Source organism: Triticum dicoccoides, chromosome 3B (assembly GCF_002162155.2).
Source record: "Triticum dicoccoides isolate Atlit2015 ecotype Zavitan chromosome 3B, WEW_v2.0, whole genome shotgun sequence".
NCBI classification, from domain to species: domain Eukaryota; kingdom Viridiplantae; phylum Streptophyta; class Magnoliopsida; order Poales; family Poaceae; genus Triticum; species Triticum dicoccoides.
This window is the reverse complement of record NC_041385.1, coordinates 621315928-621340698: the sequence shown is the minus strand read 5'-3', so window position 1 is coordinate 621340698 and position 24771 is coordinate 621315928. Positions and strand designations below refer to the sequence as shown.

Here is a 24771-nt window from a genome sequence, read left to right as displayed (position 1 = left end):
AAGTGAGGTGGTCATAGGCTTCATTTTCTTTGGAGCTGAAGAATCTGAAGCAGATGATGCTTTCCTTTTCTTCGCTGCAGCTCTCTCTGCAGCCTTGGTTTTCCTCACATCTGATGCAGATGGAAGGGTAGGAGTTGGTGTAGGCGCAGGAGGAGCTGAGGAATCTGTTTCAATTTCCTCAGGCGCAACTCATGCAGTCGCCCTGACTTCATCATTTTCTTCAGGCGCACCACTAGTGGATGGCCTGGCAATGTCTTCAGTGGCTGGAATGGAGTCATCAGCCCTAGAACTAGCATTTTCATCAGCAACCTGAAAGTCATCAGCGGTGCTGGCATGTTCTTCAGTTTGCTGAGTAGAGGCTTCAGCATGAGGAATTTCTTGTTGCGATGGGGCTGCAACATTGGTGAACTTCTTAGTCAGTTTAACGAACCTGACTTTGTCTCCTTGCCAATCAGCATAATAAGCATTGAAATCATCGCTGAGGGCTTTGATTTCAGACTGGATCTTGAGGAGTTCATCAGTTGTCATTTTGACAACGTTTTTCCACAGGAACTTCTCTTTCCTGAACTGAGCCTTCTTGATTTGTCTAGCCTTCTCAAATTTCCATTTCTCTTCAGTGATGAAATGGGTCAGCATGTGACTTTGGCCACGAGTCAAATGAAAATCAGGCATAGGAGTGTTTGGGTCCTTGTGCCAGAGATCAATGTAGTTGAGGATCGCTTTTGGATCCAAAAGAGTGGCACATTTGTGCCTTTGGCTCTAGCGGCCCTTTCTTGCCTGTCTCTGATGATTTCTGCAAGTTCATCATCATCAGCTTCATCGTCAGATGGCACTTGGAAGGCAACCTATTTCTTCTTCAGATTTGGCCGAGGACCTCAGCCAGCTGTTGCCTTTGTCTTCAGCAGAGTGGGGCCTGATGAAGAGTTTGGTGTAGCTGAGAACTCGCTGAGACACCAGAGGCAATAGATATGCCTGCAGTCCTTTGGCACGTGGCCAGATGTACAGGAGTTGAGGACTTTGCCGGAGCAACTGAGGACTTTGGGGGAGGAGCTGAGGACTTTGGAGGAGCAGGAGCAGCATGAGGAACCGGCCGTGAGGGCTTTGAAGAATCTGTCCGTGAGGGCTTTGAAGATTCTGGCCGTGAGGGCATTGCAGAGGAACTTGGTCGTGAGGGCATAGTTGGTGAAGCACTTGGCTTGTGAGCGGGCTTCTTTGCCATTGATTTTCTAGGCCCGACAGAGGCCTTAGTGGCAGCAGCAGCAGCAGAGTCTTCATTGAATTTCCTCACTGCTTCTTTGGCTTGTCTTGCCAACTTGGCTTGGTGTTTGGCCCATTCTTCAGGGAAATCCTCACCACACTTGATGCTGGTGGGGTCAGCTTCTTGGCCAGGTGCCAATGGAGCTCTTGGGCATGGAGGATTTAGTGCGAATTTCTTCATATACTTTGGAGTTACATATCTGTACTCCCTCCATTCTCTTGCCCATCTCCTTTCAATCCTTTGTATGCGCACCTTGCGCTGATTTTTGTTCTCCTTTCCGAACTCAGCCTCATCAGGTGTGCAATAGTCAGCATAGATGTCCTCAGGTATTTCAAAAGTAGTCATGACCTCAGGCCTCTTTCCTCCTTTCTGTGGTTTCTTTCCGTCTGCCATATTCTTCAGTTGAGGGATTTGAACAATCAAATTCTCTGAAGAAGTATGCAACTTTTCTTCGAGGAACGCTGCAAATGAGTTAAGTTGATGAGAACCTAGTGGTTCAGTAGCGGACATGAGTACCTGTCAACAGAGTATAGTTGCGAGGAATTTGAAGAGGTCATATGCGTTCTCACAAGGTTTTCAAAAAGAACAAGTTTGAGGAATTTGACCAGATGAGTCTTGAAGAATTTCACTAAGCATTCTTTGTCTTAGGTTCCAGAGTTGTATAGATTGAGGATCCACACAATTGAGGAATCTTGAAGATAAATGATGCTTAGAGAAACGAATCAAGAGCAGATGACTAGTGAGGTGTTTTGTGTGTGAGGATTTGAAGAATAAAACACCTTTGAAGATATTGTTGAGAAAATTTGAATCAAAGAGGGCAGTAAAAGTAACTTTTAATTACCCTGATGAAGAACACGACGAACTGAGAAGTGTAGGTTTGAAGCTCGTCAGTTCATATCTTCCACGCCCTAACTTGGCGGAGGAAGACAGCTACGGCGGCGGCGGAGTGAAGATTTCCGCGGCCGGCGCAAGTACGACGGCGACGAGGTCGAGGCAGTGAAGCTCTTCCTCACCGGCGACGATGGAGTAGCGGCGGCGCTAGGGTTTGAGAAGCTCGAGTGAGAGAGAGAGCGGTCGAGCGGAGTAAAGGAAGTGAGGAAGGGGTGAGGGGGGTATTTATAGTCGCAGTGAAAAACTGTTTGCCCAAAGATTTAGGACGTACATGCCCCTGACCCTTCTCATTCGCTTGACATGTGTCACCCACGACAGAAAAGTGGAGATCGTGGGTGAATAGATAATTCTATCATGGGATACGGGACGGTTTGAGCGGCAAAACTGAAAATTTGGATAAGATAAGATTTTAAGTTTCGTTCGCAATTTCTTTAGCTGACAAGGACACAGTGAAGATTTTGAACGAGTTTCAAATAGAATGCACATGAAGAACTTGTGAATAGATTGGGTTGAGTATAGCATAGAGGGGAAAGGGTCCGATCACATTCACTTAGCAGAGAATGCAACTTGAAGAAATAGCCATAAGTGAATGTTGTATAGGACATAAACTCATATATATATAGCCAATGAAGAAAAACGACGGAAACAGTGAAGATTTTGCAAAGTTGAAGAATTTGAAAAAACTGAAGAATTTCAAAACTGAGGAATTTCAAAAATAAAGATTTTCAACTTTGGTGGTGGCGTGACACACCGTATAAGAATGATGATTTCAGACACCGCGTACAATTGTCGTAGGGTTCTGAGAATCAAATTCTTCATTAATTTCTTCACACTTAGAGTGTTATTCTTCATTGATTGAAAAGAAAAGTTTCTTCATGTGTTGCACATCTAAGTCATCAATTTTGCATAAGTGTTAGGATGAGTGTCCTTTTTCAAAGAACATTCGAATACTCTAAGATATTTAGCTCACACCGCAACTTGCTAAATCTCTTCTCATCCAAGGGCTTTGTGAAGATATCGGCTAGCTGTTCTTCAGTCTTCACATGATCAATAAAGATGTCGCCCTTCAACACATGATCGCGAAGAAAATGAAGACGAATCTGAATGTGCTTTGTCTTCGAGTGCTGAACTGGGTTGTGAGCAATCTTGATGGCACTCTCATTGTCACAGTAGAGAGGCACATTCTTCACGTTGATGCCGTAGTCCTTGAGAGTTTGCTTCATCCACAGCAATTGAGCACAGCAAGAACCAGCAGCAGTGTACTCAGCTTCCGCAGTAGACAGTGATACGCAGTTCTGTTTCTTCGAGGACCAACAGACCAAAGATCGTCCGAGGAAATGACAAGTACCAGATGTTGACTTGCGGTCCACACGATCACCAGCATAGTCAGAGTCAGAATATCCAATGAGATCAAAAGTAGAGCCCTTGGGGTACCATAGTCCTAGTGTTGGTGTGTGAGCTAGATATCGAAGAATATGCTTCAGAGCCTTATGGTGTGATTCCTTCGATGTAGCTTGAAATCGGGCACACATGCAAACACTAAGCATTATAACTGGCCTAGATGCACATAAGTACAATAAAGAACCAATCATGGAGCGGTATACCTTGTGATCGAAGTCAATACCATTTTCATCAGTGCATAGATGGCCATTTGTGGGCATAGGAATTTTGACTCCTTTGCAATCTTGCATGCCGAATTTCCTCAGAACATCCTTGAGGTATTTCTCCTGAGATATGAGTATGCCATTGTGTTGTTGACGAATTTGAAGACCTAAGAAGAATTTCAACTCTCCCATCATAGACATTTGATATTCTTCACTCATCATATAGGCAAATTCATCACTATAACGTTGGTCAGTACAGCCAAAGATAATATCATCAATGAATATTTGGCACACAAACAGTTCACCATCATAAGATTTAGTAAAGAGAGAAGGGTCGAGTGAACCGGGTGTGAAGCCATTCTTGACGAGGAATTCCTTCAAAGTATCATACCACGCCCGAGGGGCCTGCTTGAGGCCATAGAGGGCCTTGTTGAGTTTGAAGACTTTGTCAGGATTCTTTGGATCTTCAGAACCTGGGGGTTGAGCAACATATACTTCTTCCCCAAGCTTACCATTGAGGAATGCACTTTTCACATCCATTTGATATAAAGTGATATTATGATGGTTAGCATAAGCAAGTAATATGAGAATAGCCTCAAGTCTAGCAATAGGTGTAAAAGTTTCATTGAAATCAATTCCTTCAACCTGTGTGTAGCCTTGTGCTACAAGTCGTGCCTTATTCCTCACCACAAGGCCATTTTCATCTTGCTTGTTGCGGTAGATCCACTTTGTGCCAATGATATAATGCTTGCGAGGATCTGGACGTTTGACCAGTTCCCAGACATTGTTGAGCTCGAACTGATGTAATTCTTCTTGCATGGCCTGAATCCACTCAGGCTCTAGAAATGCTTCATCTACCTTAGTGGGCTCTGTGATGAAGACAAAAGCATAGTGCCCACAAAAGTTAGATAAATGTGAAGCTTTTGAGCGGGTGAGAGGACCTGGTGCTTCAATGTCATCGATGATCTTTTCAACTTGCACTTATTTTGCAACGCGAGGATGAGCTGGTTGTTGTCGAGGAACTTGATCAGCATTTTCTTCAGCACCATTTTCTTCAGCATTTTCCTCAGGTACATTAGCTCGACGATCTTCACGTTCTGGAATGAATTCTTCAGTAGATTCTTCGGTAGGAATGACATCCTCAGTAGCCTTGAACTTGATAGAATCCTCAGGTGCTAGGTCATCTATCACAGAAGGTAGGTGCTCTCTTTGTGAGCCATTAGTTTCATCGAACCGCACATCTACAGTTTCAATAACCTTGTGAAGAGCGTTGTTGAAGACTCTGTAGGTGTGCGAGTCCTTTCCGTAACCAAGCATAAAACCTTCATGTGCTTTCGGTGCGAATTTAGCATTGTGATGAGGATCCTAATCCAACATTTAGCACCGAAGACTTTGAAATAACTCACATTGGGTTTCTTGTCAGTGAGGAGTTCATAGGCAGTCTTCTTGAAGAATTTGTGAAGATATACTCTGTTGATGATGTGGCACGCGGTATCAATTGCATCAATCCAAAAACGACAAGGCGTTTTGTATTCATCAAGCATAGTGTGAGCCATCTCAACAAGAGTTTTGTTCTTGCGCTCCATGACGCCATTTTGCTGAGGAGTATAAGGAGCAGATAACTCATGAGTAATACCAAGTTCATCAAGATAGTCATTAAGACCGGAATTCTTGAACTTAGTTCCATTGTCACTCCTGATGTGCTTGATCTTCACACCAAAGTTGGTTGAAGCTCTCGAGGAAAATCGTTTGAAGACTTCCTGCACTTCATGTTTGTAAGTGACAATGTGTACCCATGTGTAACGAGAGTAATCATCAACAATAACAAAGCCATATAGAGATGCATCATTAGTGACTGTTGAGTAATGATTAGGACCAAAGAGGTCCATGTGAAGCAATTCGAATGGACGAGTAGTGGTCATGATAGTCTTCGCTGGATGCTTGGCCTTACTCATTTTTCCAGCTTCACAGGCACCACACAAGTGATCCTTGAGGAATTTGACATTCTCAATAACAATGACATGCTTCTTCTTCGCAAGCGTGTGCAAATTCCTCATGCCTGCGTGACCAAGTCGTCGATGCCATAGCCAGCCTTCTGAAGCTTTTGCCAGTAAGCACACGGCTAGTTGTGGTCCTGTAGAGAAATCAACAATATACAGATCTCCTCTCCTAAAGCCTTCGAAGACTTTGGAATGGTCAGCTTCCATGATCACAACACAATGATATCTTCCAAAGACAACAACCATATCGAGATCACAAAGCATTGAGACAGACATGAGGTTGTATCCTAAGGACTCGACAAGCATGACTTTGTCCATGTGTCGATCCTTTGAGATTGCAACCTTACCTAGACCCAATACCTGACTTTTGCCTTTGTCAGCGAAGATGATATGCTTCAGATGTGACGGTGTTAAGGGAGCATCCATCAATAGGTTCTTGTCACCAGTCATGTGATTTGTACATCCACTATCGAGGACCCACTCGTTTGCTTTGGGCTGATCATCCTGCAGATGAATTAGTGCATCTTATGAACTCATATACTTCATCAGTGAAGAATATGACGTCAATTTCATCAGTTCAATTTCATCAAGCAATAGCACAGATAAGCAGTGTGAGGACGTGTGAAATGAAAGTTCATTTCATCATGATTTGCTTGCGTCCTTTCAGGCAGTTTGTCAGGCCCCCAGCAAATTCTTCAGACATTAAGGCACGTCTGGAGACCTGACCCTGCGGAAGAAGTTAGTTCTTTTTCTTCACCACCCACATCTGAAGGGGTGGCAAAGAATTCATCACTCTGCGAGGACCATATGAGAAAGGTGGCATAGAAGCTAGTCCACTTCACTTCACATAAGAGGGGTTAGGGTAAGAATATGAATAAGCAGAGAAATTCTTTGAGGACTTATGAACATAATGATTTGAAGAATAATGCGCATATTCATAGCCCTTGGCTCTACCATGCGAAATAGAAGGGTTAGCACGATGATGTTCATATGAGGAGTTTGATCCATTTGTGGAATTTGATCTACGTGAGGAATTTTGTCCGTATGAGGACTTGGATCAATATGAAGAATTTGGTCCGTATGAAGAGTTTGATCTGGGGTTCCTATTCTTCACTGGTGGTGTCATGAGGACATTCACCTCAAGACTTTCAACATAACTTTTGGGAACCCAGATTTTCTTCATAGGGGAACCGTTCCTGCAGTTAGTGCCAACATATCTAGCAAATACTTCACCATTCTGATTTTTGAACAGTTTATAGTTGGAGTCAAATGACTCATCAGAAGAATGAGGAGATTCACATGTAAAGCCAGATAAGTTAGATGGATCAACTGGAGGTCCCTTTGCAGCAACCCATGAGGTTTTGGGGTACTGCTCAGGCTTCCAATATGTTCCATAATCATTGAGTTTCCTCTCAAAGGCAATACCCTCTTTCCTAGGGTTTTTGTTGAGGATCTGCTTTTTAAGCACATCACAAAGAGTCTGATGCCCTTTGAGGCTTTTGTACATGCCTGTCATATACAATTCCTTCAGCCCTGCATCATCAGTGGTACTAGCAATGTCCTCAGATGAGGAATTAGTGATAGCAGAGGCAGGTGAAGAATTTGTAACATTTGAAGCATATGAACATTCAGGTGAAGAATTAGCAGATTCACGTTCAATGCACTTTAAGCATGGAGGATCAAATTCTTCCTGAGTAGCGATGATTTGTTGAGCAAGTAATGAATCGCGCTCCTTCTGAAGATCTTCATAACTCACTCTTAGCTTCTCAAGATCTTGCTTTCTTTGAAGAAATTCATAAGAAAGCTTCTCGTGATCAAATAAGAGAGTTTTATGATGACTTTGAAGGTTGTCAAACTTAGACTGAAGTCTCTGAAGATTTTCAGTTAAGTATTTAGTGCGGTCCATTTCATCACCCAACATATCATCACTTTTGTCTAGCATGTTTTGAATTTTTTTCAATAGCCTTTTGTTGTTTCACAGCAATCTTAGCAAGTTTAGAGTAGCTAGGCTTAAGATTTTCATCAGATTCATTCTCACTTGATTCAGAGGAAGGGTATTTAGTTACCTTTGCAGCCTTTGCCATGAAGCAATAGGTGGGAGTGTAGTCGTCATTGCCTTCATCAGCGTTGTTGGTGTTGCCATTTTCTTCAGAGTTGAAGATAGACTTGCTGACAAATGCGGTAGCAAGAGCTAGACTTGCCACACCTGAATCAGACTCCTCGGATGCCTCCTCTTCCTCATGATCCTCAGATTCAGCCTCAGAATCCATTTCCTTGCCAATGAATGCCCGAGCCTTCTTGGAGCTGCTCTTCTTGTGGGATGAAGACTTTGAGGATTTTGATGATGAAGACTTTGAAGATTTCTTCTTCTTCTTGGCATCATCAGAACCATAATCCTTGTATTTCTTCTTCTTTAATTCCTTGTCCCACTGAGGACAATCTTGAATGTAGTGACCAGGCTTCTTGCATTTGTGGCATAGCTTCTCTTATAGTCACTTGATGAGGAATCACTGCTCCTTGAAGATTTTCCAAAGCGACCACGTCTTGAGAATTTCTGGAACTTTTTCACGAGCAGTGCTAGCTCCTAGCTCAATTCTTCAGGATCACCAAGGCTACTATCAGAATCTTCACATTTAGATTCAGACACTGCCTTGGCCTTCAGGGCACGTGTTTTTCCATAGCTTGAACCATAGAGAACTCTCTTTTCAGCAAGCTGGAACTCATGAGTATTTAGCCTCTCGAGGATATCAGCGGGATCTAGTGACTTGTAATCAGCACGCTCTTGAATCATCAGTGCTAGAGTGTCAAATGAAGAATCAAGTGATCTCAGCAATTTCTTCACCACCTCATGGTCGGTGATGTCAGTGGCACCGAGCGCTTGAAGCTCATTTGAGATATCAATGAGGCGATCGAAGGTTTGCTGAAGATTTTCATTGTCGAGTCTTTTGAAGCGGTTGAAGAGATTGCGAAGAACGTCAACACGAGAGTCACGTTGAGTTGAGACTCCTTCATTTACTTTGGAGAGCCTATCCCAGATAAGCTTAGCAGTTTCCAAAGCACTCACTCTACCATACTGCCCTTTACTCAGATGACCACATATGATATTCTTCGCTTGAGAATCGAGTTGCTTGAATCTCTTCACATCAGCAGCATTCAAGGAAGGTGTGACTGAGGGAACACCATTTTCCACAACGTACCAGAGATCGTTGTCAATTGCTTCAAGATGCATTCGCATCTTATTCTTCCAGTAGGGATAGTCCGTGCCATCGAAGGTAGGACACCCAGCACAGACCTTGATCATACCTGCGGTCGACATAACTAGAACTCCAGTGGTTAAACCAAAATCACACAGAACAAGGGAGTACCTTGCTCTGATACCAATTGAAAGTGCGTTATATCGACTAGAGGGGGGGTGAATAGGCGATTTTTATGAATTCCTCACTAAGGAATTTGCCGGTGAGGAAATTCCTTAGGGAAGAACTACTTGCAGCGGAATAAGTACTCAGAAGTAAGCATGACAGAATACACACGTAGTCATCATGATGAAATGAAGACAAACACAGAGTACAGAAAGCGTAAACACAGGATACACAAGATGAAGACAAACAAACTGAAGAAATTGAACTGAGGAAATTGGGAAAGTCTTCAGTCAAAGTCTTCAAACACAGATATGAACAATCACTCAACACAGTAATGAAGAAATGAAAGAGTTGAGGAAATAGAACCAGTAAGGTTGGTGAAGACAATGATTTGGTAGACCATTTCCAACTGTTGTCTCAGTTGTACGTCTGGTTGGAGCGGCTGAGTATTTAAACTCGAGGACACACAGTCCCGGACACCCAGTCGTTGAGCACGCAGCTCAGGCCACCAAGTCCTCACCGTATTCTCCTTAAACTAAGGTCACACGGACCTCGTCCAATCACTCGTGGTAAGTCTTCAGGCGACTTCCAAACCTTCACAGACTTCGGTCACTCGGCGATCCACAATTCCTCTTGGATGCTCTAGACCATGACGCCTAATCGTCTGGAAGAAGCACAGTCTTCAAAGGTAATAAGCGTCGGATCCACACAGGATCAATCTCTTCAGTGATGCTTAGTCACTTTGGGTTTGTAGGTGTTTGGGTTTGGGTTTTTCCTCACTCGATGATTTTCCCTCAACGTCCTCGGAGGATGGGTTGCTCTCAAATGACAAGTGTCAGTTTCTCTCGGAGCAGCCAACCAGCTAGTGGTTGTAGGGGCGGCTATTTATAGCCTAGGGAGCAACCCGACATGATAAGACATAAATTCCCTTTGATGATATGACTGTTAGGAGGATAAGATATTTTGGGACAGCTGGTGCGCAACACAGCAACGGTCGGAATTTTGACTCTCAAATTTCTCAGGGCTATCATGTTCCTCACTGTGTAGGCAATCCACACTGGCGAATTCCTAACTCCTCAGTCAGAACAAATTCCTCAGCGACCAGAAGAACTTCGTCTCTGTCACTGAAGAAATTGAATGAACTGTATGAGATTTCCAATGGCTTCACTCGAAGGGATTGGTAGGTGTAGGATTTTGAGTTGAGCATCACATGGAAATTTTTCCTTAGTATTTCCTCGACCCCCTTTAACAGTACGGTGTTTCCTATGACTCAAGAAGGAGAAAAACAAAACTATGAAAACGAAAGTCTTCAAGCTTCATGTTCCTTGCATGAATATCAAGTCTTCACGGACACACCAATTTCTTCACTTTCAAAGTCTTCATGAAAGTCTTCAGGAATACCAAAATCTTCAGCCGAAGATATTCATTTTTAGGGGTCGACTTTCTCTGTAAATATCAAACTCCTCATAGACTTATAGACCTGTGTACACTCATAAACACATTAGTCCCTTAACCTATAACTCTTCAATACACCAAAATCACTAAGGGGCACTAGATGCACTTACACCGGTACACCACCGGAGGCATTCATATAGAGTCATATTTTTGTTCTAGTATCGAGTTGTAATATTGAGTTGTAAGTAAATAAAAGTGTGATGATCATCATTATTAGAGCATTGCCCCAGTGAGGAAAGGATGATGGAGACCATGATTCCCCCACAAGTCGGGATGAGTCTCCGGACTTTATGAAAAATAAAAGAGGCCAAAGAAGCCCAAATAAAAAAATAGAGGCCAAAGAAGCCCACCAAAAAAAGAAAAAAGGGAAGAAAGTAAAAAAATGAGAGAAAAAGAGAGAAGGGGCAATGTTACTATCCTTTTACCACACTTGTGCTTCAGAATAGCACCATGTTCTTCATATAGAGAGTCTCTTGAGTTATCACTTTCATATACTAGTGGGAATTTTCATTATAGAACTTGGCTTGTATATTCCGATGAGGGGCTTCCTCAAATACCCGAGGTCTTCATGAGCAAGCAAGTTGGATGTACACCCACTTAGTTTCAGTTTGAGCTTTCATACACTTATAGCTCTTAGTGCATTCGTTGCATGGAAATCCCTACTCCTCGCATTGACATCAATTGATGGGCATCTCCATAGCCCGTTGATTAGCCGCGTCGATGTGAGACTTTCTCCCTTTTTGTCTTCTCCACACAACCTCCACCATCATACTCTATTCCACCTATAGTGATATATCCATGGCTTGCGCTCATGTATTGTGTGAGGGTTGAAAAGGCTGAAGCGCGTTAAAAAGTATGAACCAATTGCTTGGCTGACACCAGGATGAGCATGAGGGGTACCTTGTGTTAAGAAAAGGGAGCATAAAAGACTATATGATTTTGTAGGGAGAACGTTCAGAAGCATTGATATTTTGAAAGACATGATTGCTTGTTGGGATGCCCGAAGTATTACTGTTTTTATGTCAAATGACAAACTATTGCCTTGAATCACTCGTGTCTTAATATTCATGCCATGATTAGATTACATGACCAAGATTATGCTAGGTAACATTCCACATCAAAATATATATTTTTTTATCATTTACCTACTCAGGACGAGCAGGAATTAAGCTTGGGGATGCTGATACGTCTCCGTCGTATCTATAATTTTTTTTATTGTTCCATGCCAATATTATTCAACTTTTTTCATATACTTTTGGCAACTTTTTATACTATTATTGGGACTAACATATTGATCCAGTGCCCAGTGCCGGCTCCTGTTTGTTGCATGTTTTATGTTTCGCAGAAAACCCATATCAAACGGAGTCCAGACGGGATAAAAATGGACGGAGAATATTTTTTGGAATATTTATGATTTCTGGGAAGAAAAAATCAACGCGAGACGATGCTCGAGGGGCCCACGAGGTAGGGGGCGCGCCCCAGGGGGGTGGGCGCGCCCCTGACCCTCGTTGACACCACGTAAGGTAGTTGCTGCTCTTCTTTTGCCACAAGAAAGCTAATATCCGGAAACAAATCGTGTTGAAGGTTTCAATCCAATCGGAGTTACGGATCTCCGGGAATATAAGAAACGGTGAAAGGGCAGAATCAGGAAGGCAGAAATAGAGAGAGACAGAGAGACAGATCCAATCTCGGAGGGGCTCTCACCCCTCCAACGCCATGGAGACCATGGACCAGAGGGGAAACCCTTCTCCCATCTAGGGAGAAGGTCAAGGAAGAAGAAGAAGAAGAAGAAGAAGAAGAAGAAGGAATCTCTCTCCCTCTCTCTCCCGGTGGTGCCGGAACGCCGCCGGGGCCATCATCATCATCGCGATCTACATCAACACCTCCATCATCTTCACCAACATCTCCATCACCTTCCCCCATCTATCTACAGCGGTCCACTCTCCCGCAACCCGATGTACCCTCTACTTGAACATGGTGCTTTATGCTTCATATTATTATCCAATGATGTCTTGCCATCCTATGATGTCTGAGTAGATTTTCGTTGTCCTTTGGGTAATTGGTGAATTGCTATGATTGGTTCAATTTGCTTGTGGTTATGTTGCTGTCCTTTGGTGTCCATCATATGAGAGCGCGCGTGGATCACACCATAGGGTTAGTTGTATGTTGATAGGACTATGTATTGGAGGGCAAGAGTGACAGAAGCTTTAACCTAGCATAGAAATTGATGCATACGGGATTGAAAGGGGACCAATATATCTTAATGCTATGGTTGGGTTTTACCTTAATGAACGTTAGTAGTTGCGGATGCTTGATAATAGTTTCAATCATAAGTGCATAGAATTTCAAGTCAGGGATGACATGCTAGCAGTGGCCTCTCCCACATAAAACTTGATATCGGTCTAGTAAAGTAGTCAATTGCTTAGGGACAATTCTGCAACTCCTACCACCACTTTTCCACACTCCTATACTAACTTTATTGCTCCTTTATCTAAATAGCCCCTAGCTTTTATTTACGTGCTCTTTATTATCTTGCAAACCTATCCAACAACACCTACAAAGTACTTCTAGTTTCATACTTGTTCTCAGTAAAGCGAACATTAAGTGTGCGTAGAGTTGTATCGGTGGTCGATAGAACTTGAGGGAATATTTGTTCTACCTTTAGCTCCTCGTTAGGTTCGACACTCTTACTTATCGAAAAAGAGTACAATTGATCCCCTATACTTGTAGGTTATCACGCCGCAATAACCCGACAGGGTCACGTGCAATGGAGGGGGAGTAGCAGGAGGAGGGAGTTCCACGACGAGTGCGCGCGGCGGCGATGTGTTCGCCGGAGACTAGGGCTTGAGAGGAGATGACAAACCGCTCGAACCCAAATTCAAATGACCACGCACGATGACGTGGTGTTATAATTAAGTGCAATGTTAATGAAATTAAGTTAATTGGAAAATTTACGATGGGGATACCCCTGGACTTAATTGGACCAATTAAAGTTAAACAATTTTTAGGTTGAAAATACCCTTGGACTTTAAAAAGGCCCCATTAACCTCATCCTCTAGATCGCATATATAATACACGTGCTCCGCTATATCGTAATACACCGTAAAAAAATTCCCCCACGAAATGGGTCATGCGGTGTGTAACAGCAAAGTACTGCCCCAACAGTCTTATATTTAAGAATGAAGGTAGCACAAAGTGTTCATGGATCGCAGATTTGAAGATGATTACTAAGCGCTGGGCCTCTAGCTAGGCTACAATAAACACTATCATAAGCTTTTGTCTTGTTGATAGCGCTGGATCCTATATGACGCCCGTTAGCCTCAAATAGGCATAGCTTCCCTGAAGCGAACGACCAACATGGGCCGGCCCAGATTGTAGCGAGGAACTGGTTTTGGGAACTTTCAAGAACGTTCTCCAAACCGGTTTTTTCCTGTTTTGTTTTGTAGTACAGGGTTTTTCGGTTTTCTTCATTATTATTATTTTGTTTCCTTTTTTCTGCTTATTTCTTCCGTTTCTTTTCTTTTTCTACTTTTTCTGTTTTTCACTTTTGTTTTATTCATAAATTTAGTATTCTAAAAAATGTTTAGAACTTTCAAAAATCGTTTGAATTTTCAGAAAAAAAATTGCAATTCCAAATTTTGTTCATGTTTTCCAAATTTTGTTCATGCTTTCAAATTTAGTTCATGTTTCAAAAAAGTTCGGAATTGTATTTTTTGTTCACCATATTGAAGAAGCATGTTCACCGTACATTTCAAAAAATGTTAATCGTGTATATAAAGTTTGTTTAAGTGCATTTCAATAAAAGTTCATCGTATTTTTTAAAAATGTTCAGGTGTATTTGAATAATGTTCATGGTATACTAATAAGATGCTCATTCTGTATTTGAATAATGTTCATTGTATACTAATAAAATGTCCAGCGAGTATTTTTCTATTTTGAAAATTGTTCATAGTTCAAAAAAATGTTCAGATTTTCGAAATTTGTTCTCAATTCTAGAAAATGTTCATGTTTTAAGACTGAATATTCGAGAGATTTAAGATTTCCTAACATTGGTCGCATTTAAAAGGAAATTGTTCACATTTTTGACCAAGAAAGGTTGAAAAAGTTGAAAACCCCCGGACCAGCCGCTTTTTAGATTGTACTTTCATAGGTAGTGCTCCCTATCAGCCGTACATAGTCCTTAGGTGAGCGTCCAGCTAGAGCTATCGTTGATAGCTTCTCCGCTGGTGTATTTTTTAATAGCTTCTCAGCTGGTGTTGTTGAGTGGGAGCTCCTACTCCGCGCCTTCAACACCATCTAGCCAACTGGCGCTCACAGCAGCGTCTTGCTGGGCCGGCCCACAAGCGTGTAATGCCAGCGAACAAAAATTCCTAAAAAAAAGTTGCAACGCACAAGATTCACGTTGAAAAAGTTGTTCAGATTTTCGAAATTTGTTCACAATTTTAAAGATTGTTCATGTTTTAAGAATGAATATTCGAAAGATTTAAGATTTCCAAACATTGGTCGCATTTAAAAGGAAATTGTTCACATTTTTGACCAAGAAATGTTGAAAAAGTTGAAACCCCCGGACCAGCCGCTTTTTAGATTGTACTTTCATAGGTAGTGCCCCATATCAGCCGTACATAGTCCTTAGGTGAGCGTCCAGCAGGAGCTCTCGTCGATAGCTTCTCGTCTGGTGTTCTTTTTTGATGGCTGCTCTGCTGGTGTTGTTGAGTGGGAGCTCCTACTCCCCGCCTTCAGCGCCATCTTGCCAACTGGCGCTCGTAGCAGTGTCTTACTGGGCCGGCCCACGAGCTTTTTAGATTGTACTTTCATAGGTACTGCTCCATATCAGTCGTACATAGTCCTTAGGTGAGCATCGAAATCACTAGTTGAGGAGTATTCCTCACAGAGATCATTCCAACTTTTCCAGGTTGCGACAAGTGGCGCGCTGCATGGGCGCCACTTGTCGCAACCTGGGAGTTTTCCCTTTTTTCGTAGATCTGTTTATTCAAAATGTTTTATCTTTTAAACCGTGCGTCCAAATCTCGAACCGCTTCCGATGTTGGATTCCTCGCGTCGAGATCTTCAAAACTAGATCCCATGTTGATAGGTTTTGACGAACTTTATTTCACGAAAAAAACCGGACGAAAAAACCGAACAAGGAACACAGTTTTTTTACCTTTCCGAAAGAGGCACGAACCGTACCTCTCAAGAAAGAAAAAAAACAGAAAACACATTTTTTTTCTTTTCTAAAGAGGCACGTCCGTGCCTCTCATGAAAGTACAACCGTGCCTCTTGCGGAAACAAAACCGTGCCTCTCGCGAAAGAAAAAAAACCTGTTTTTCCCCTTCCCGAAATAGGCACGCCCGTGCCTCTCGCGGAAGCAAAACCGTGCCTCTCGCGAAAGAAGAAAAAACAAAAAACGCGTTTTTCCCTTTATGAAAGAGGCACGCCCGTGCCTCTCACGAAAGCATAACCGTGCCTCTCGCAGAAGCAAAACTATGCCTCTCGCGAAAGAAAAAAAAACAAAAAACACGTTTTTTCTGTTTCCAAGAGGCACGGCCGTGCCTCTCGCGAAAGCACAACCGTGCCTCTCGCGAAAACAAAACCGTGACTCTCGAAAAAAATGCGTTATTTGCACAAAAAAGTTATTTTTTTTTGATTTTTTTTTCAAAAAGATAAGGAAGACCGATAGAAAACCAAAACGTCAAAAAAATCCGGAAAAAATCCGTTTAAAAAGCCGAAAACACGTGCGGAAAAATAAAAAAAAATTAAAATCCGGAGGGAGCGTCCAGAGCGCAACACGTGGCGAATGGCTGAGAGTGCGCCAAGTGGCGCTGATCGTTGCGAGTTGCTCCCCTGGAAGCTTGGTGGCAACATTGGGGCCGAACAGCAACATAATATTTAGGCCCATGAAGCCCAATCGTTCGGTAACTGGACCAGTAGTATGGAATTTCTGGAAAAATGCAAAAACAAATCATTACTTTGCACGAAAGGTCGACACTTTGCCTCAAAAAAAAAAAAAAGGTCGACACTTTGACAAAACGTGCGTCCAATAGGGAATTCCAAAAGTCTCATCGCACAGATAAACATCATCGCACATATAAACAGAGCAGAGAAGTAATCTCTTTCTCTCTCTCTCTCTTTCCCTCCCTCCCTCACTCACTCACTCTCTCATCCTGTCTGTCGTAGGCGCTTAATACACTTTACACACCGCACGCGAAACAAACCGCAGAGCAACCAGGAACCAAAAAACTAAACAGCCTTCCACTCGCGCCACAACTTACTTTCCGCGATGCTCCGCCATCAGCTACTGTTTTGATCACACAGCCCAGGCAGGACCAGAATTCTGCCTTGCATCCCTTCCTCCTACCGTGACGAACACTTCGCTCGTTCCAAGGCATCCCTGCAGAAGTTTGAACATGATACATCACGCACATACGTTTGTTGATGCTGGCTTTTATCGCTAACCACGAGAGAACACTAATGCAGTGGGGTACCGGAGGGCGTTGACAAACTGCGGATTCTCCGGATCAAGCTTCAGTGCCTCAATAAGCGCGCCACAAGCGCAAACGTAATCCTAACACAAGGGCGAATGAGAAGCCACCTCGATGAGCTAAGAATACAGGTACAGCACAGCAAGCCATGGGAGAGTATATGACTGCTAAATCTGAACTTCTGCAGCTAGTTTCCGGCCGCAAATACCAGTTTCTTGCTCACCTGTAGCAAGTGGAAGGCCATCCCCTGATGGTAGTAGCCTTTCTCCCACTCAGGAGATATCCTGGTGCAGGCCCGGGCGTCCGAAAGAGCCTCGTCGCCCTCACCAAGGCGCAGCCAACAGAGGCTCCTGTTTGAATACAAGGTGGCATCTGCGTCATCGAACTTCAGTGCCTAAATGTCAAAAAAAATTGTTTTTTTCAGTGTCAGAATTTCGAAAACATAGATCTGAACCATATGTATTGAATTGAACTAAGCTGTTTCCGCATCTAACAAAAAAAATTGAGTAGTTCAATAAAATAACAGGGGGAAGAAATATTGTGCAGGGATATATGCATTGACAATTTCATAGTGCCTACACGTGCATCCAGGCAGAAGACAACGTTGACCACATCCTAGCAAACTGCACCTATGCACAGGAAGTGTGGTACAAGGTGTTTGAGCTACTCACACTCGAAGCGCACTGTCCTACGAGATCGGAGGGTTTTTTTTTTCAAAACGGAGGAAAAAGAATTGCCTCATCGATTAATTAAGAAGATAATTGCCCAGTTAATTTACGGAAAACCGGGCTAAAACCAATACAATCATACCATAATTGGACAACTCACCAATCATGAGACCCCATGAGTACACCTGCAACCCGCCAAAATCTCCCAACATACTACAAACGTAACTCCTGACGCTTGTACACCACAATTGAACCCGACAAGAACATCCCAACAAAAGATAGTGGACCACACCAAAAACACAATGACGACCCAACCTGTGAGGACGGCCGATCGCGAGGATGAGCCGAGGGACCGTTGCAGAATGGTGGCTTAGGGAGCATAGGAGGTTCAGGAGAGCTGACCGAAGAGGTTTCGTCACTTTGATCACGGCAGTGGCTTGGGCTCTTTTGAAACAGCAGAATGCCAGGGTTTTCAACAGGAACGACCAACAGAAGACGGCGCAAGCCCTCTCCTCCATGGTGCTAGATGAGATCACAGAATGGAGACTCGCAGGGGTTGGTGTTGGTGGATTACAACGATTTGTGAGCGTGTTGGTGTTGAGCGTGTTGTACCCCGCTTCTGAATGTTCGCATCCGGGACGGCACTCTTGTAATTTAACTTCTATCATCTATAAAACATAGTGACTTTACTCCCGATACGAAAGATCAAAATGGAGAGCATTTGAAACCGAGCATGTGCATACATAGTCAACACGAAAATAGAAGTTACCATGCTGTACAGAGTAGCCGCCGCATTGTAGTCCATGATTTTCATGGCCTTGTCCCCTTGCAGTTTTAGTTCATCTTTCCTTATACAAGATTCTTTTATCACCTATAAAGCCAATAAACTAGTTTTATGGCAATCAAATACCAGATAACCATGGAGTGGTGATAAGAGTAAGGCCAATCAGCCACATTTCAAGTGCATGGAAACTAATAAAAACAAGACCCTCCTGCAGGGTTCATGAGATGTTAATTAGTGCTCGCTCCGCTCACAAATATATACTCCCTCCGTCCCAAAATTCTTGTCTTGGATTTGTCTAAATACGGATGTATCAAGTCACGTTTTAGTATTAGATACATCAGTATCTAGACATATCTAAGACAAGAATTTTGGGACGGAGGGAGTATGATGTTTTGGACTACATACAGAAAAGAGTGAACAAACACACAAACGTGTCTATATACATCTGATTCACACAAAAAAAAATAGAACATATTATATTTGTGAACAAAGGGAGTACTACTATCTACTAACTAAAAGGTATTATCACATACCCGCTCCTGGTAAGCAGCAGAGTTTACGTATCTCTGTACGAAATTAACACTCCAGACAGGCATCGTTTGAGGATTTCGAGTCACATTGAACAGAATTTGAATAACTTTTCTTTCAGCATGGACCGCGGCAATTTCTATTGGCAACCTACCAAGCTGTTAGAGAGTACATAAACAATGAGATTCTGGGAAACATTCTTGTTCAGGGGTAAGAATTGACAAAAAAGAATTGACAATGAGATTCTGGGAAACATTCTTGTTCAGGGGTAGTATATGTACTTGAAGAGAAGATGAAAAGTGGCAATAAAAGAGGTTTAGTGTGCTCACCTCGTCATGAGCGTTTGGATCTGCTCCGGCTTCCAGCAAGCACTTGACAAATCGGATATTGCCACGGCGGCTGCATGCTAATAAGAGAGGGGTCGTTCCTTTAAATCCACCGGCATGAACATTAGCCCCAGCCTAGTCAACATTTCCACAGCAGTTTCAATACAGCGACACTTAGGCCCTGTTTGGAACATGGGAATTTGATATGCGCAGTTCATGAGGAAATTCTAGGGAAATGGACCCAAGCGTTGTAATTGCAGGCTCTACTACTAAAGAACAACCATGATCAAAGGACTATGATTTAGTATGCTATTCGCAGAAACTCGTAGATCAATTAGCAGATGAAAAGTAACGCAGCACCTGAATGAGCAGCTTCATGCATTCCACAGAGCCACCAAGCAGCGACGAAACCAACGGCGTGAAGACACGGTTGACAACCTTATTCGGCTGCAAAGTTGCAAACTGGTCAGCGCTCAGCCTTGAAAAACAGCACCCAAGAGCAAGAGCGGCCGCACGTACATCAGCACCGCCACGAAGCAGGACGCGGACGACTTCCGGATGCGCCCGCTGGGCGGCGACATGCAGCGCCGTGCCCCCGGGGTTCGCCGCGCCCACGTCGGCGCCTCTGTCCAGGAGCAGCAACGCCAGCTCGTGATTCCCTTCAGTACGGACGACAGCGGCAATTCGTTAACCTCACATGCGCGCGATCTAGCCGTAAATGCGATTCAATGCGCTCGAGGCCAACGACGCACCTACCGTTGTAAGCAGCCCAATGGAGTGGTGTTTCCCCGTCGCGATCTGGGGCGCGTGGGCTTGCACCGCGGTCCAGGAGGTATGAGCATGCTTGGATACGCTTTAGTCCCATGACTAAAAGTAGTGGGACTAAAACTTGCTAGTCTCACCCATGCTTGGATCCAAATAGTAAAGAGACTAAAATCTAGTTATTGAGCATTTATTATCCTCCAAACCCTCCAATCCAAAACTAAGAAGAGGAATTAAATGAGGAGAGAGAGAGCTAATACATATTTTAGTAGGTTTTCCATGACTAAAAGATTTTAGCCTCAAGACTAGTCCTAGCCTCTTTTTAGTCAGGGGTGCTTGGAACTTTAGCCTCTAAAAGAGACTATTTTTAGTCAGACTAAAAATAGTCCCTTGTATCCAAGCACCCTCTATGTCGTAGTCGCCGCGTGGTTGAAAGTGGCCGCCAGAAATAGTGGTGTCTCGCGGCTCTCGCCTGAGTCAGAGGGGACATCGACGGGGAAGCCGAGGTCCTCGACAAGGTAGCGGCAGACGTCCCCCTTGCCGTTGGCCGCGGCCAGGTGCAGCGCCCGTTGGCCGGTCGTCGACCAGACGCCGGTGCCGCCCAGCGCCTTCAACTCCGCCGTCACCGCTTCAAGTCCCAATGTTAGATGGGTTATTAGTCGATTAGTGCAAGATAAGGTTAGTTGAAGGCATTTTCGGCACGTACTGGCAACGAGGTTGAGCTTGCCATCGATGGCGGCATCGAGAAGCACGCGATGCCGCCCTTCGTCTCGCCCCACGTCGTCGACCACATCGGCTCCTATATGTCTCACAACAAGTATTACCAACCGTATCCCGCAAAAAGGAAGTATTACCAAACGTAAGAAACAGAATTCAACGTCCCAACCCGGCGACAGACAGACCTGAGTACGGGGCCGACGAGGAGGGTGAGCACTCTGGCCTGGGCATGTCCTGGTCGATGCGACGGCTTGCTTGGGTCATGTGACGCCTTCGTTCTGACTCGTCCTAGACGGAGAGTGAGAGGAGAACACAAAGGGGATTTCAGGGGAGGACAACTACACGCCACGTACAGAGCCAACCGAAGACACCGGAAGGCTCAAGCACACTTGCCACGTATAGGTTGGTTCGCAGTACATGATTTTTTTTAACATCGATACAGACGCAAGCGCTCATAAACACGCGCATACACTCATTCCTATAAACGCACACACGCAAACCCTACCCCTATGAGCACCTCCGAAAGACTGAGCCGGCATATCATCTTGAAATTTACGAAGTCACCGTAGGCACCTCGTCGTCGACGGGAACGTTTCCTCCCACTGAATGGGTATTGCCGGAAATCCTGAAATAAATTCAGGAATAAATGCGAGCACCAGTGCTTGAATCCTGGTGGGCCGGGGATACCACAGGCCCTCTAACCAACCAACCACAGGTCAGTTCGCGGTTTGCAGTACATGATTAACTTGATTAACTTGAAATATAAGTGAATATAGAAAATAAGCACGATACTTAATATTCAACCGCATTCACAATGATAGCAACGCAGACGGTGAGACTAGAGAATAATCCGAAGATAAGCCAACGGACATCCCCCCCCCCCCCCCACCGGCGAAATGTCGATGCATCGCGAAAGACGTGCCTGGGACGAAAACCGAAGAGGTTGCTCAAGCAAGGTGGTATCTCTTTATGCCGATATCGAGGTAGCAGAGAACGTATGGTGGTGTAGTCGTGGTCGAGCTAGCCCGTGCGGGGGATGCGATGGTCAATGTCGTGTTGGGGTATCCGGTATCAAGGTAGTCGCTGTGGACCAGGAAGAAGACCGGCGATGGCGGCCTGGGGAGGTAGCGGTGGCGGCTAGGTGAGGAGCACGGTGGCAGTGCTCGAAGTAGGCGAGGAAAAACCCGACAACGTCACGAAGACCGGCGCGGACGGTGGGGTTTCCGCGCCTAGAAAGGCGGCCCAACGCATACGACATAGAAGTCGACGCGCATGGACGACGAAGTGAACGCGCGTGCCGCAGCGCTATGGCCCGGAGGGGCGACGCAGCAGCAGCGCGCGAGTCGGGGCGATGGTGTGGAAGACCTCAGGGTGGCGGAGGGACTGTGTGTCACGCTTGCTATGGCCCAATGGGGCAACTCAGCGGCAGCGCATGGGTCGGGGCAGCCACCGGGGCGGCCTGAAGCGAACGGCCTCGAGGAGGTGGTGGACCACGGGCCACAACACTACGACTAGTACGAGCAACGCAGCGGCAGCGGATCGGTGCAACCATGAAAATGGCCTCAAACAACGGCGTGGACTGGATGCCGCGATGCTAAGGCCCGTAAGGGCGACGCAGTGGCCGCGGGATCGGTGCAGTTGTGGGAAGAACCACGGGGCGGCTACGTTGCGGCCCGATGGGGCGACGCTGCGACAACCCATTGCTCGATTGGTGGAGATGCGTTTTACTCGGGGACAGGGCGGCGACAGGCAGGCAGAAGCGCGAACGATGGCCATGACGGGCCACCACATCGTGCGAGGCCACCGCGTCAGAGAAGAGGTATGAGAGTCGCACCAGTGATGGAGTAGAGGTGCGCGGGATCAACGACGGCGGCAGGGGATGGAAACCGATTTTATATCGGAAAACCAAAAAGAAACGCGGATCAATGGGACCGGCGAGAGAGAGAATAACCAGACAAAGGATCGGTAAAAAGGATTTCCTAGGGCAGCTGGTCAACACGACAGGCGGACGAGCCCCCGGCGGCGCGTGGTCCCAGTGACGACCATGACGACGACCGTTCCGGGGCGGCCCAATGCTGAAGCGGCATCGGCTAGGGTTTAGATCGGGGTTAATCTCATACCATGTAGAAGAAGAGAGAAGGAGTACATCTGCAGTGACATCCCAGTGCGTGTGCTACGGCACCTGAGGAGAAAAGTCCAAAGCGGGCTCATCACCATGGCCACTTCGGCCACTCTTGGAACTGCACCTGCCGCATGCATTGAATGGTCACGAGAAAACGGCCATCTGGCTCGACAATGAAGCACTATTAAACCTTAAATTTGTACTTCTAAAATTAATGTTCACATATTATGAGACTATCTAATTTTCAGTTGATTGTTTTCTAGTACTATTTCAGTTAAAGTCAATTTTTCTGTCCAATGATGTGTTGACATTTGTGGCCTCTTGTTTGGAGTTTGTTTGGTGCAAAAATATTAACTGGTTTATGACATGGCCTCAGTCGAATTTTAATTGTTGGTCCACCTCCAAACATCCGCTCCCCTACCTATCGAACTTGCTACCGGGTTGGATTTTTTCGGGGGGACCTTCATGCCCGATAACGGCTTGTGACAACAACAATGGTGACAGACTGGATCGGATTTGGGAAGAACCGGGGGAGAGGAAGACAATGAGGGATGAGGCAGAAGATCCAAAAGAAAACAGATGAGCATGAGGTTGCAGACCAACATGAGCTCCAGCTTCAGTCCCAGGTACCTCCCTGTTCCCCTTCTTCCACCACCAGTCTGTAGTATGTTAAAGATGACTAGCATAAGGGCCTGTCCGTTGCAATGGTTTACAAAAGAACTACAAAATTTATAATCCCCATAATAAAACAGCTCGAATTCGTCCAATTGCACCAATCTATCATAGCCATGTGTTGTTACGGTATAAAGCATAAAGGCACGACCAAATATAGAAAGTAAAAGAAAACGGAACGGAAAAGGGAAATGTTATATCTAGAAAGCGAAGGGGATGGCTCTCCTCTCTCCCTTCTCCCCCTTCCTCCCCCTGGCGGCGACGGCGTCGGGCCTGGCCCCCTCCCCATCTCCGGCGTCCACGTGCTGCTTCCGCGTGGACTTGTCCCTAGCCTTCTCCCTGTCGTCCTCTGCTCGCTCAGTCCTTCGAGATCCTCCCCCCACCAACAGATTCTGGGCTCTTGGCTATGAGGCCTCGGACTCTGACTCCGATTCCCCCCCTCCCCGTCTGGCGCCTCCGTGTGGCCTGCCCGTCGTTTCGGCTCTGGGTCGGTGCCGTAAGTTCGCGTCTGGCGGGCACGGATGCCCTGCCTCTGCTGCGTTGGCCGTGGATGGCTGGACGCGCATGTCTCGCGGGCGCCTCCGCGCTCCTGTTCCGTCTCCTGCTCGTGGTATCCTTGGGCCTGGTCGGTGTTTTGCGCCGGCGTCGGTCCCATTCTCTTCCCCTCCTCTCCGGCCACTTCCCACATCAGGGCTCCGTCCGTGGGCTCGCTAGTGTCCTCGTCGGCGGCGGCTGGGTCGCATGTAACCCTAGATCTGGTGGTGCCTTCCGTGGTGGTGCCAGCTCCTGGGTCTCGGGCTTCTGTGTCGCCTGGTGGGCCTGTTGTGCCGGGGGCCCTTATCCCCCTTGCCAGTGTTTCGGATTCCCCCCTTCCTCGGGTGGCCCAAGCCCACCCCCTCGCTCCCCCTTCAGCCCAACCCATCAGCCCAGGCCTGGCGCGGTCGGGGTATATATGTGTGCGGAAGGGCTCGCTCCCCCCATTCCTAGGGTTTCCAGCCCCTCCCTCTAACCCGCGCCGCCTCCACTTCCCCATCCGTGTTTTCTTCAGATCTGCTCCTCCTCCTCCCCTCTCTCTCTCTCGTTCGGGGCGGTTGTCTCGATGGACCGCTCGCACGGTTCCTCCAGCGAGGCCGTGTCCGGCCAAAA

General features: G+C 45.5%; 1 pseudogene; it reads right to left on the bottom strand.

The window, feature by feature from the left end:
• Positions 1-16605: 16605 nt before the first annotated feature.
• On the bottom strand, positions 16606-21095 carry LOC119279722 (annotated as a pseudogene).
• Between the last annotated feature and the right edge of the window lie 3676 nt (positions 21096-24771).